Source organism: Pogoniulus pusillus, chromosome 5 (assembly GCF_015220805.1).
Source record: "Pogoniulus pusillus isolate bPogPus1 chromosome 5, bPogPus1.pri, whole genome shotgun sequence".
NCBI classification, from domain to species: Eukaryota; Metazoa; Chordata; class Aves; order Piciformes; family Lybiidae; genus Pogoniulus; species Pogoniulus pusillus.
In genome coordinates, this window is record NC_087268.1 from 16,346,358 (window position 1) to 16,359,463 (window position 13,106).

Genomic DNA, 13,106 nt, shown 5'->3' on the forward strand with positions numbered 1-13,106 from the left:
CCTGTTCAGCTAGCTGTCAGCTAGCATCCCTAGGTCCTTTTCTGCTGGGCAGCTTTCCAGCCACTCTGCCCCAAGCCTGTAGTATTCATTCATGGGGTTGTTGGACCCAGCACTTGGCTGTATTGCACCTCATACTGTTTACCTCAGCCCATCAATCACTACAGCAGTGTGGGGGCTGCTTCTCTCCAGGGCTTGCTTACAGCCACATGAAGAGTGGTAGCACACAACAAATTATCTGGGATGCAGCACTGCTGCAGGACATGGTATAAGCACTGTTGGCTTGCTGCTCAAAGGTAGGAGCCACCCTAATTCTGCTATTCAAGAAAGGGGGAGACAGGAACATTCAGCACACAGCAACAACAAAATGGGACCAAAGTATCTCTGAAGACAGCTGTTGGAGTTGGGGCCCTGCAATACTATGTAACACATGAACCATCAACAAGTTGTGTCATTTTGGGTCATGAGCTTAAGTAATTGCAGTCCTTAAGGCTAACACAGAAAAATCAATCAAAATCCAGCACACGAGTACAGTGTGCACACAGGAGGGGAGGAAAGGAGCCCTTTACAAATTTAGGATGGTCATCCTATGTGAGAATCAAACCAGAGAGAATCATAGAATCATAGAATCATAGAATTAACCAGGTTGGAAGAGACCTCCAAGATCATCCAGTCCAACCTATCACCCAGCCCTAACCAATCAACTAGACCATGGCACTAAGTGCCTCATCCAGTCTTTTCTTGAAGACGCCCAGCTTGCACAGATTGCCTCCTTGCCCATGGCTAGTTCCCTGTCCAAGTCTGACCGTCTTAGTTTTGCTTTGGGAAGATCAGTGGTTTAGCTAGGGAAATCCTGCAACAATTCTGTGCAATTGCTTCATTCCCTTACACAAATTTCTCCCCACTAAAGCATAGAATGCAGCCTTTGCACCTCACAGGAAGCCAATTCACCTTGTGAAACCTCTTCCTTCATAGCCAGAGGCCCTGAGAGCATCCCTGTGGCCAGCCTATCCTCTTGCTCAGCCCCTTTCAGCTTTCTGCCTCCTTGCTTTCCTCGAAACCTGCACTGAACCTCTTTGTGATTGCACTCCCACTGAGAAAGGGGGAGTTGCACCTGGGAGTGAAGATGACAAGGAAATCATCTGGGGTAGTAGAACGGAAGTGACTTCAAACAACATGTAAAGGGTAAGTTGGTGCCTATGAAACAGTTAAGTTGGAAATCATCTAAACAGCCCAGATTAAGCTCCACCTTGCCCAGTATCAAGCTTTGGCACCCTTCTACCTGAAGGCTAGGTAAAAAAGTCACCCCAGCAATTTAAGTTTACTGATTTTCTTGGTTCTACTGAAAAAGAAAACAGTTCTTCTTTTTTCCAATGAGGAGAAGCAGTTGACCTGCCCTTATCAGGCAGAAAAACTCCTGCTGACTCCCACATAGGTTGGAATTTCATTCAATGAGTGGTGGTACAGTGGGGTGAGAAGGCAACATCGTAACTCAGGGAATATGTCCCCAGTCTCTTTTCAGGCCTGTCAGGTGCCTATTGCATATCTTTGTGCATCAAACCTGACAATGTGGACAGTTTCACAAGTCTAGCACTCTTGCAAAACACCCTCCACTCCAGACCTACCATAGGCAGCCAGGCTGAAAGAGTTTTGCTTCATTAAGGAGCCAGTTCTTGGCAAAGGCTCAAGAAGCTGAAGCATAACACTTCAGAAAAGCACTGAAGAGAGAGTCATAGCCCAGCTGTTTCACTCATTCTCCAGCAATACGGGGACCAGTTTTCTCAGACTCCTTCAGATTGTTTCCTTTTCCTTCAGCTGACCTGCTATATTTTTCATCCAGAACAAGAACAGAGGAACATCATGTTCTTATTGATCAGAAGCAGCTCCAGAAGACCCCTGCCCTCACTGGGTGCATATAATAATCATCTGGAGGAACACAGTGTGTATGCTTACACTCCTAGCTAAAAAGAAAGCCCATGAATGTTTCTTGCAAAACATAACCTGCTCCAAAGACAAGGCCAGAGACAACAGAGTACATTGAGCAAGGTGGCCTGCCATTACACTTACTCTTTCAGGTAACTTCCAGAGATGAAAACACACAAAGACAAACCAAGTCAAAACAACAAATCTTGCACATTCTCGCTAGGACTGCTGCACTGCTTTCCTGATCTGCCAAGAACTGGAAGCTACCTTGACCTAATGGAAATAAGTGTGTTTTTTAATAGAAGGACACACTGCATTTGGCAAATGCCACCCCAGCTTGCCTTGGACTGTTCATTGCGCGTCCTGCTGTGCATCAGCTGGCAGGTAAACAGCAAAGATCAGTTTGCCCTGTACAGTGGATGAATTAATGTGCTTCCTAAAAAGCACAGTGAGCATAATGTGAATCAAGAGCCTGGTGGTCAGAGAAAGCATCTGTGCTCAGAAAGGACCCAGGTGACTCTCTTCTGACCCAAGATGGTGGGAGCAGAGAGTATTTTAATCACCTTTAGAATCCGGTCATCACAGCAGATACTGTGTCATACCTGCATAATACAGTGACACAGCAAGTGGCTTTAGCTGCTTCTTGCAGCAACTGCAAGAACAATCTGTGGCCACGCTCCAGAAGGATGGAGCAGCCACAGGGAATAATAATCTTCAGATGCACCAGTCAGTCCTCTCACCCTGGCTCCCCCTCCACCTTACCACCACTTCCAAAAATAGCTTGCAGATTGTACAGAAAGGATGTGGACAGGGAGATATTGTTCCTGGAACTCTGAATTTCTACTTGAGCTGCCCTTGAGCCTTCCCCAAAATATTAGGTTTGTGCCAACCATTTATTCAGTGACTACAGAACACTCCAGATGGGTGGGTGCTAGAGCTAGGAGTGGACACATATTTGCTGCTCCCAGCAGTCTGTTTTCCTACCAGTGAATGCCTATACCTCTTCCCTGGCACTGATTGAATAGCATGCTGCTAATAGAGAAAATATGTGATATTCCAGGCATTAGATGCTGGCAGGTGACCACTGCAAGACCGACTTGTGCTAACATAATGCATGTGAGCAGACAGGGGATCCTTAAACTGAATGGCCAGCATGCTAGGCTAGGTAAGGACAGAACAAGAAAAACAAAACCACTCCTCATTGGTTTTTCTTTTGAAAGAATTATGATAAGTAATGCAATTCTCATGTCACAGAGAAAAGTGTCTTTCCAAATTAAATTTGAAGTCTTTTTTTTTTTTTTTTCCTTCCCAGGACTATGCTGGCTTTTTTTTTTTCCTCTTTTTTTTTTCTTTTCCTCTTTTTTTTCTTTTCTTTTTTTCCCCTTCCTTTTCTTGCACCCCCCCCCCCCCCCCCCTTCTTTTCTTTTCCTCTTTTTTTTTCTTCCTTTTTTTCCCCTTCCTTTTCTTTTTTCCCCCCTTCCTTTCATTTCCCCACCTTGACATGGCTCATAAAAACTCCAATACAAAACAAACCAGCGAGGATGCAGCCAGGTTCAAGAGTAACAATAGATGCCAACACTTACATCACCTTTGCTGTGTCTCAGCTTGTTACTGGGTTATCTATTGTCAGGTAGGAATTTATTGAAGGTGACATTGTTTACAAATTGATGAAAATCAGCTTCAGTGAAGTGTCCTTCCAAGATATAAAAAGATGGATAAAATTCACTCAGTTGATCATTAATAACTCCAGTCTGTGGATTGGTTATCTCCTTTTGACAGAAGAAATAGAGTTTGCAAATTGAACTGGTTTAATCCTATCCAAGAAGAAATATGACAGACCTTCAGAGATACATCCAATTAACTGTCTCTTTACCTTTCCAATAACAAAACCCTAACCCCTAGATTTTACTAAAATATGCATATGCATACTAAAATATGCATATACAAAGCAGATGTCATAAACCAGAAGAAAGAGTGATACTTGATAATTCATCTATTTCAGGAGATAGTTTTTTTCTCTCCTGGTCACAGGGATGGGGATACTGTCCCAGGTACAAAGGTTTGTGAGTTTGGGAGCCTGTGAATGGGAATCAGCAGGAGCTTCAGATCTGGGAGAGGTAGGTATTCACTAGCTACTCTTGTCTGCTCTCTGTCCAGAGTCAGGTGCAGTCTGACACATTGCCAATGCAGGGTTTTGGGCAAAGGCTGCCTATGTGCTGGTCAGGATAACCTGATGGCTGCCATGGCTCTGAGCTCTGCTTGCATATCCACCTCGTAGTGAGATTTCACGACTATTTGAGTGAAACCAGCTCTCAAGATAACAGGCAAGTTTCTGTACTCCTTCAATAGCAGATGGCAGGAGTGGATGTGTCCATGGAAACCCAGCTGGATTAGGCGTACTTTCAAACATCTCAGTGCCAAAGTAGGACACTACACAGTTTCTTTCTCTAAGGCCACTTTGATGCACACCTTGAAAGCAGTTTCTGCCTGTCCTCACTTCATCAGATGGGAACCGCACAGCCAAGCTTTGCAAGATCCCAGCAGCTGAGCTAAGGTACTGCTTCCTATAGACTTTTCCACCCGCAGGAGCACACTGGTTTGTCTGGTTTCTTTATCACAGGCATGTAGTATCCTGGACAGATGGGCAGAGTCCAATGGGATGGCGTTCAATAGCTCCAAGTGCAGGGTGCTGCACTTTGGCCACAACAACCCCATGCAGAGATACAGGCTGGGGTCGGAGTGGCTGGAGAGCAGCCAAACAGAGAAGGATCTGGAGGTGCTGATTGATACCTGCCTGAACATGAGCCAGCAGTGTGCCCAGGTGGCCAAGAGAGCCAGTGGCATCCTGGCCTGCATCAGGAATGGTGTGGTCAGCAGGAGCAGGGAGGGCATTCTGCCCCTGTACTCTGCACTGGTTAGACCACACCTTGAGTACTGTGTTCAGTTCTGGGCCCCCCAGTTTAGAAGGGACATTGAGATGCTTGAGCATGTCCAGAGAAGGGCGACGAGGCTGGTGAGAGGCCTTGATCACAGCCCTACGAGGAGAGGCTGAGGGAGCTGGGATTGTTTAGCCTGGAGAAGAGGAGGCTCAGGGGTGACCTTATTGCTGTCTACAACTACCTGAGGGGTGGTTGTGGCCAGGAGGAGGTTGCTCTCTTCTCTCAGGTGGCCAGCACCAGAACGAGAGGATACAGCCTCAGGCTGTGCCAGGGGAAATTTAGGCTGGAGGTGAGGAGAAAGTTCTTCACTGAGAGAGTCATTGGACACTGGAATGGGCTGCCCGGGGAGGTGGTGGAGTCGCTGTCCCTGGGGCTGTTCAAGGCAGGATTGGACGTGGCACTTGGTGTCATGGTCTAGCCTTGAGCTCTGTGGTACAGGGTTGGACTTGATGATCTGTGAGGTCTCTTCCAACCCTGATGATACTATGATACTATGATACACCAGCTTTGCTTAGTGCACTACAAGGTGCTCCTTTCCTCAGTAGCATGCGGAATAATTTCGTTCCACTGCACCGCATCGCTGTGATTTCTGACCACTCTGGAGCATCCCAATGCACTCTGAACTAGTCCACAATCCTGTCAAGTCACTCCATCTTTCCTGCATCTTCTGGGTTTTCCCTGGCTGCTCCCACAGTAAAAGCAAATTCTCTCCTCTTGCCTAGAGACCTCGTATTCACATGAGCAACAACAATAAATATTTTTATTCAACATTTTGAAATCCTTCATCTTTTTTACTCCATTCCCCCAAATCCTGTTCATACAGACCTGTTTGGAACAAATTGCTCCCCCTCAAGGCTTCAACCAGACCTTTACCTTAGACACACTGTTCTTGCTGTGGTTAATAACTGGCCATTGTACCCCATCAGGTACACATTGCCACTCTTGATAGCAAATGGTGGATGCTGCATCCACACAAAAGCATTTTGCAGTGCTGCCATTTACATAATAACTTCCTAAATTGTACATCAACAGATTTCTTCAAATGATTACAGTAGGTGAATTAAATCTTCCACTAAACACCAACAAATGGTGGTAATGACAACTCTTCTAAGTAGCACACCCTATAAAGCTCAGAAAATGGAAATCAATCACTCTTCTCTCTTTTTTTTCCCCCCAGAGCTGCTGAAAGAATTTATTACACATAGCTGTGACAGAAAATAAATACATGACAAAATTGAGAAGAAATACACTAAAATTAAGACTCACATAGACATATTCCCACTGTTGTGATACAAAATGGGTCTTCAAGAATCTTGTTTAGTAGCCGTACTGCTGTGATGGTCTAAAGATATGTGAGGTGCAATAACTTCTACAGCAAAGCAGTAATTTTTATTAGACCAGCTGATGTAGCTGAAAAATAGCAACATGCTTTTGGGCACATTGACCTGAAGAAGGTTTTCCATGCTTGAAAACTCATCTCTTTTTTTTTTTTTCTTTATTACATCCACTGGTCCAATAAAAGATATTGCAGCTTTCTGCATTTCTTAACTGTTTCCTGTTCGTTGGCAACTAGCAACCATACAATGTTTTTCAGCCAGTTAGAATCACAGAATCATAGAATCAACCAGGTTGGAAGAGACCTCCAAGATCATCCAGTCCAACCTAGCACCCAGCCCTGCCCAGCCAACTAGACCATGGCACTAAGTGCTGCGTCAGGCTTTTCCTCAACACCTCCAGGGGTAGAGACTCCACCACCTCCCTGGGCAGCCCACTCCAATGGAAACCACTCTCTCTCTGGGAAGAACTTCCTCCTAACATCCAGCCTAGACCTCCCCTGCCACAAATTGAGACTCTGTCCCCTTGTTCTGTTGCTGCTTGACTGGCAGAAGAGACCAACCCCCACCTGGCTACAGCCTCCCTTCAGGTAGTTGGAGACAACAATGAGGTCTGCCCTCAGCCTCCTCTTCTCCAGCCTAAACACCCCCAGCTCCCTCAGCCTCTCCTCACAGGGCTGTGCTCCAGGCCCCTCAACAGCTTTGTTGCCCTTCTCTGGACATGTTCCAGTATCTCAACATCTCTCTTGAATTGAGGAGCCCAGAACTGGACACAGCACTCAAGGTGTGGCCTGACCAGTGCTGAGTACAGGGGAAGAATAACTTCCCTTGTCCTACTGGCCACACTCTTCCTGATCCAGGCCAGGATGCCATTGACTCTCTTGGCCACCTGGGCACACTGCTACTATCTACCAGTTCTAGTGTTCAGGTGCTATCTACCAGTACTCCCAGGTCTCTTTCTTCTTGGCTGCTCTCCAGCCACTCTGTCCCCAGCCTGTAGCACTGCTTGGGGTTGTTTGTGGCCAAAGTGCAGAACCCTGCACTTGGTCTTATTCATTCTCATCCCATTGGCCTCTATCCACCTATCCAGCCTGGCAAGGTCCCTCTGCAGGGCTCTCCTACCCTCCTCAGATCCACACCTGCTCCTAGCTTGGTGTCATCTGCAAACTTACTAATGCTGGACTCAATCCCCTGGTCTAGATCACCAATAAAGATATTGAACAGGACTGGGCCCAGTTGCTTGCTTTCTCCTACGAGGAGTAATATTTAATAAATAGTCCAGGAAAACAAGAAGCTAAAATCCTTTTGTTCATGGGTCTATGGCCACTTTCCTTAATCCTGGTGTCACTAATGGTGTCTGTATTACCAATTTGGAGAAAAAAAGCAAATCCAAACCTAAACATTAAAAAAAAACCCAAACAAACAAACAAACCAACCCACCAAAAACCTGCTTTTAATCCATCCAGTCAGGTATCTAGAAAGGCTAGGGATAGCCCAGGTAAGGGTGAAATCCTCTGAGACACACAGCACAGAATGGAGAGCACAAGGCAGAGACTTTCACATTCAGCAACTCCCAACTTTGTCGAGTCCATAGAGCAATGCCAGTACCTCTGTAGCACCCTCATGGCTGTTTCCAGTTCAAGAGGGTTGCCTGGCTTGGGGACAATTTTGTCTGTTACTCTGCAGCTGAGCAAATCATCTCTGCTGGACTGAGACAGGAGAGAGCTCAGGTCTTTGGTACATGCAGGGCAATGTATTAATGGATGAGGCAGGTGACTCACGCAGTGATGAGGGGCAGTATATATATTACTGGCCTAAAGGGCAAGGTTTCCCACCTATATATAAAGCACAAACGTAGTTATTACCACCATACTGAAGTGCCAAATTTTGTAGAGGGTGTATCTCGTCTCTGTCTGTCAGCATTTTTATGGAACAAGTGCCCAGCATTTCCTGGGTCTGGCTTGATCCTCCAACACAGGGAGCCAAACACATCCCAGGGGTTGATCATCCATATTCGTGGCAACCACATGGCAACAAATGAAGTTCTTCTGTTCAGAAGCATTGTAAGAATACAGTAGCATAAGAATAAAACCTAAGCTTGCACTTTTACACAACCTGCTCATTAACACTTTTACTTGACCATACTCCACTTCAGACTCAAACCTCTCTTTGTAGCAGCATTTGCCATGCTGCTGGGAAACTGCTCTGAGACCATGCCAGCTGATCTTCCCTTCACCTGTTCTGGAAGGAGTTTAAACCAGCCTATAAATCACTGCTGACAGGAATGCAAGTTTCCAAGCTATTATTGACAGTATTGCCTGTCATTGCTCAGTGTTAGCCAAGGGCCACAGAGTATTTGTCAGAGTACATGGTGCCTGAGGAGTTAATGGCATCTCAGATGCGCATAAATTTAGCTCTGCTAAACATGCTGCTTTGGCACAATATGCCATGGCTTCCCACGCAGGGCAGGGTGTGCATAACTCACATTAGCCTGGGCCAGAAAGGGTTTGTTTCACAGAAAAGAGAGAGCAGAACTACTTTTACTTAGTCACCTTACCACACTCGATACATAATGAAACAACTGTCAGGTGAGCCCATTTAGGGCCAGAATTTTAAGCCAGAAGAAGGTGGTCATCAGGGCTGACTTTGGAAGAGCAGGAAGGGTTGGACTTTGCCCTTTCCACACTCCAGAGCCAGGACATCCTAAGACAGTGCTGGGGAGAAAAAGAGTAGCTCCATGTACAGCACAAGGCAGATTTGCATTTCCCACCACGGTCACACAATTACTGAAAGTAAGATTTCAAAACATGTTCACCAATAGTCTCTCAAATACACATTTAGGGATTATAATTCCAGCATCCACTAATATGGGCAACAGTACAGTGTCTCTTTCTCTCTCCATTTTGCACTAGAGCTTTTAAGAAAGTTGGCAACTAGGGTTTGTAAGAAACCTTTTGATGCTCACATAAGAAGTCCAGACAGTGGTGGTCCATGCAAAGACAATACTGCCAGAACATTTTGTTGCTGAACCTACTCCCAAGCAATTTTTTTCCTTCCCCTTATGTACATAGCAAGACGTTTTCTTTTCCCTCCATTGCACAGAATGCTCATCAAAACTGGCAATTACAGCACCAACACTAGAAAAAAACTTCAATGAGCTCATGGAAGGTAGTGTCCCCTCAGTCCAAACTACGCTTTCTCCAGGTCGATGCAGGAATGCAGCTATAGTTCCATTATTTGTGTTTAATTGTGAATGCAGGACTTCAGTTCCCAGAGCAGAGTGGTCAGCCCTGTGCCTTCTGCCATCCCTGCCTTCATTTAGTGGTGCTTAAAAAATGTATGCTTAAAAAGCAAAGTTGAGTTGTCTAAGTGCAAAGGAAAGCTTCTTAATTAGCACTCAAATCAAAAAGGAGGAGGAAAATGAAGTTAAAATGTAAAGTGATTTAACATTTTCAGATGAATCTCTTGGACCGTCCACTCCCCTCCCCCTCCTTCTTTTTCTTTCCTAAATCTACCAAGACAACAACCTTTTGGATCAGTTGGACTGAAGAGCACTGTCTGTAAGCTCTACATTGAGACTGCCAGTTCATTTCACCCTCATGGCACTAATTTATTACCAGTGCCTGGTCAAGGATTAAGCCCTCCATCAAATTTTAACAGCCCCTTGTCCCTTTAACAGTCTGATTTCAAGCAGGAACCCTTCTTGGACCCTGGATATCTCTATGGTAACACAACAAGATCGTTTTGTTCTAGCTTGCAGCATTGTGTGCATATTGAAAAGCACAGTGAAGGTATTTTGAAGTGAAGAGTCCAGATCAGCCAATTTTGAAGCCTTGCAAGAAAAAATGATTATGCAAATTAAACTCCTAAAGGTGAATGGCAATGAATGCTTTCAACAACAATACGGTTCCAGTATGAGAAATGAGAGCAGTGGTCTCAGCAAGGTGCCTCACTCAGCAGTACAAAATCCACTACATCAGTTCCCTTTTTTGCTTGTCTTAGCAAAATGATCTGGGATAGAATGGGTCACACCAACAAAAGCATTTCTGGGCTTTGTAGCTGTTGCTGCAGCACAGCCAAGACTGAGTATAGCCACTGCCTGCCAAAGTCAAGTCTCCAGGAACTGTAGCAGGATCCTTCTCACTATAAAAGATAGGAAATAAAGGTGCAACAAGTAGTGCCCTGAGCAGAGAAGTGGACTAGCAAAAGCAGCAATTTGAATGTTTGCTTGCCCCCAGACAGCACACAGAATCACAGAATGGTCTGGATTGGTGGGGGTTGGTCTCTTCTCCCAGGCAGCAGCAACAGAACAAGGGGACACAGTCTCAAGTTGTACCAGGGGAGGTGTAGGAGGAAGTTCGTCCCAGAGAGAATGATTTCCCATTGGAATGGGCTGCCCAGGGAGGTGGTGGAGTCACCATCCCCGGAAGTGTTCAAGAAAAGACTGGATAAGGCATTTAGTGCCATGGTCTAGTTGATTGGACAGGGTTGGGTGCTAGGTTGGACTGGATGGTCTTGGAGGTCTCTTCCAAGCTGGTTGATTCTATGATTATGATTCTATGATTCTAATTCTATGACCTCCATAGGACATCCAGCCCGACTTCCTCTGCAGTCAGCAGAGGCATCCCCAACTAGATTAGGTTGCCCAGAGCCCTGAACACAGACAGCAGTGTATGGTTTCTCTCACTTGCTAATTTCTCCAGCAAACATCACAAGATAAGCCCTCTTTGGTCAATAAGGCCAATGGTATTCTGGGGTACCTTAAGAAGAGTGTGGTCAACAGGTAAAAGGACGTTCTCCTTTGCCCTGGTGGAAAACATATTGTATTGTGTCCAGTTCTGGGATCCCCAGTTCAAAAGGGACAGGGAGTTACTGAAGAGCCTCCAATGGAGGGCCACAAAAGTGAGGAGACTGGAGTACCTCTCTTGACAAGCAGAGGCTGAGAGTCCTGAAGTTCTTCAGCCTGGAAAAGACTGAGAGGCAATCTTCTCAGTGTTTATCAATATCTAAAAGGAGGAGACCAGAAGGATGGGGCTGGACTTTTTCCAGTGGTGCCCAGAAATAGGACAAAAGGCAACAGGCACAAACAAGAGCACTGGAAGTTTCACCTAAATTTAAGGAAATAATTCTTTCCTTTGAGGGTGCTGAAGCCCCAGACTGGGGCTTTCCAGAAAGGTTGTGAAGTCTTCTTCTCTGGAGATTTTCAAAGCCTGCCTGGATGCATTCCTGCACAACCTGGGGGTGCTTGTTGATGAGAAGCTCAACATGAACCAGCAGTTTGCATCTGCAGCCCAGAAAGCCAACCAGATCCTGGGCTGCATCAGGAGAAGTGTGGCCATCAGGTCAAGGGAGGTGATTCTCCCTCTCTACTCTGCTCTGCTGAGATCCCACTGCATCCAGTTCTGGAGCCCCCATTACAAGAGGGATGTGGAGATGCTGGAGCGTGTTCAGAGAAGGGCCATGAGGACGATCAGAGGGCTGAGGCAGCTCTGCTATGAGGACAGACTGAAGGAGTTGGGGCTGTTCAGTCTGGAGAAGATGAGGCTCCAAGGTGACCTTCCTGTGGCCTTCCAGTATCTGAAGGGGGCTACAAAAGGGCTGGGGAGGGACTTCTGAGGCTGTCAGGGAGTGACAGGACTAGGGGGAATGGAGCAAAGCTGGAGGTGGGGAGATTCAGACAGGCTGTGAGGAGGAAGTTGTTGAGCATGAGAGTGGTGAGAGCCTGGAATTAGTTGCCCAGGGAGGTGGTTGAGGCCCCATGCCTGAAGGTGTTTAAGGCCAGGCTGGATGAGGCTATGAGCAGCCTGCTCTAGGGTAGGGTGTCCCTGGGCATGGCAGGGGGGTTGGAACTAGATGTTCCTTGTGGTGCCTTCCAACCCTGACTGATTCTATATGATTCTAACCCACTCTAGAGGAACCTGCTTTAGCAGGGAGGTTGGACTAGATAATGTCTAAAAGTCTCTACCATTCAGCGAGCTTTGTCTCATGGAATACAAGTTAGAAGAGCAGGAGAATGTCTCATGCCAGAGAACACAAAGCTGAGACCAAGGACACATCATTTTAATTTTTGAATGCCCCCACATGCTGAGCACTACTGTTGCACTCAAATTCTTGCTATAGACAATATAGAAACAGATCACAGAATCACAGGATTTCTTAGATTGGAAAAGCCCTTCAAGATTGTGCTAGTTAGAAGCAAGCTGGAATGTTTTGGTAAAAGAACTTGATAACAGGCAGTGGAATGAAAACATGGTGTCTCCTTCTCTCACAGTTACACTGAGAATGACAGGAAGAAGAAGTAAAACTTTCTCCATTTTTTTTCTTCTTCTGCCTTTGCCTTCAGACCTGGTCACATCTCATTAACCCTGCTGCCACTAACCTTGCTCCCTAACCTCTTGGCTGCACCTCTCTTCTTCCTGAGAACTGGGGTAAGGTTGAGAGGGCCGGGGGAGGTGTTGGGGTGGTTTGAGAGCCCCTCCTGGGGACTCAGGTTTCTGGGAGGGGAGTTGTGCTTTTGTATTGTTTATCCTTTGTATATTTCTGTATATAATTGTATATAACTGTATATATTGTAAATAGCTGCTTGTAAATTCTGCTAGCTGTAAATAAATTGCTTCATCTATATTCCCAGGGTCCATCTGAGTTAGCTGGGGCAAATACAAAGTGTGAGGGGGCGGGTAAGAGCCCAAACCATCACAAAGATCATGGAGTCCAATCATTAGTTTCACACTGACAAGTCCTTGACTAAACCAAATCCCTCAGCACATCTCATCACTAAGAATCACTGTGGTTGGAATCTTGTACATGAACCCAAAAACTACAGCAAGTCTAATTGAAATCTTAAGTCTAGCCAAATAAATATTTGCCTAGGTCCAGTTATCAGAGGAGAAAAAAATAAAGACTATGATCTGGA

The 13,106-nt window shown here is 45.8% G+C and overlaps 1 protein-coding gene across 1 annotated transcript in view; it reads right to left on the reverse strand.

The window, feature by feature from the left end:
• Window positions 1-13,106, reverse strand: part of IGSF11 (immunoglobulin superfamily member 11) — a 190,279-nt gene that overhangs the window by 169,998 nt on the left and 7,175 nt on the right. The window lies entirely within an intron of this gene.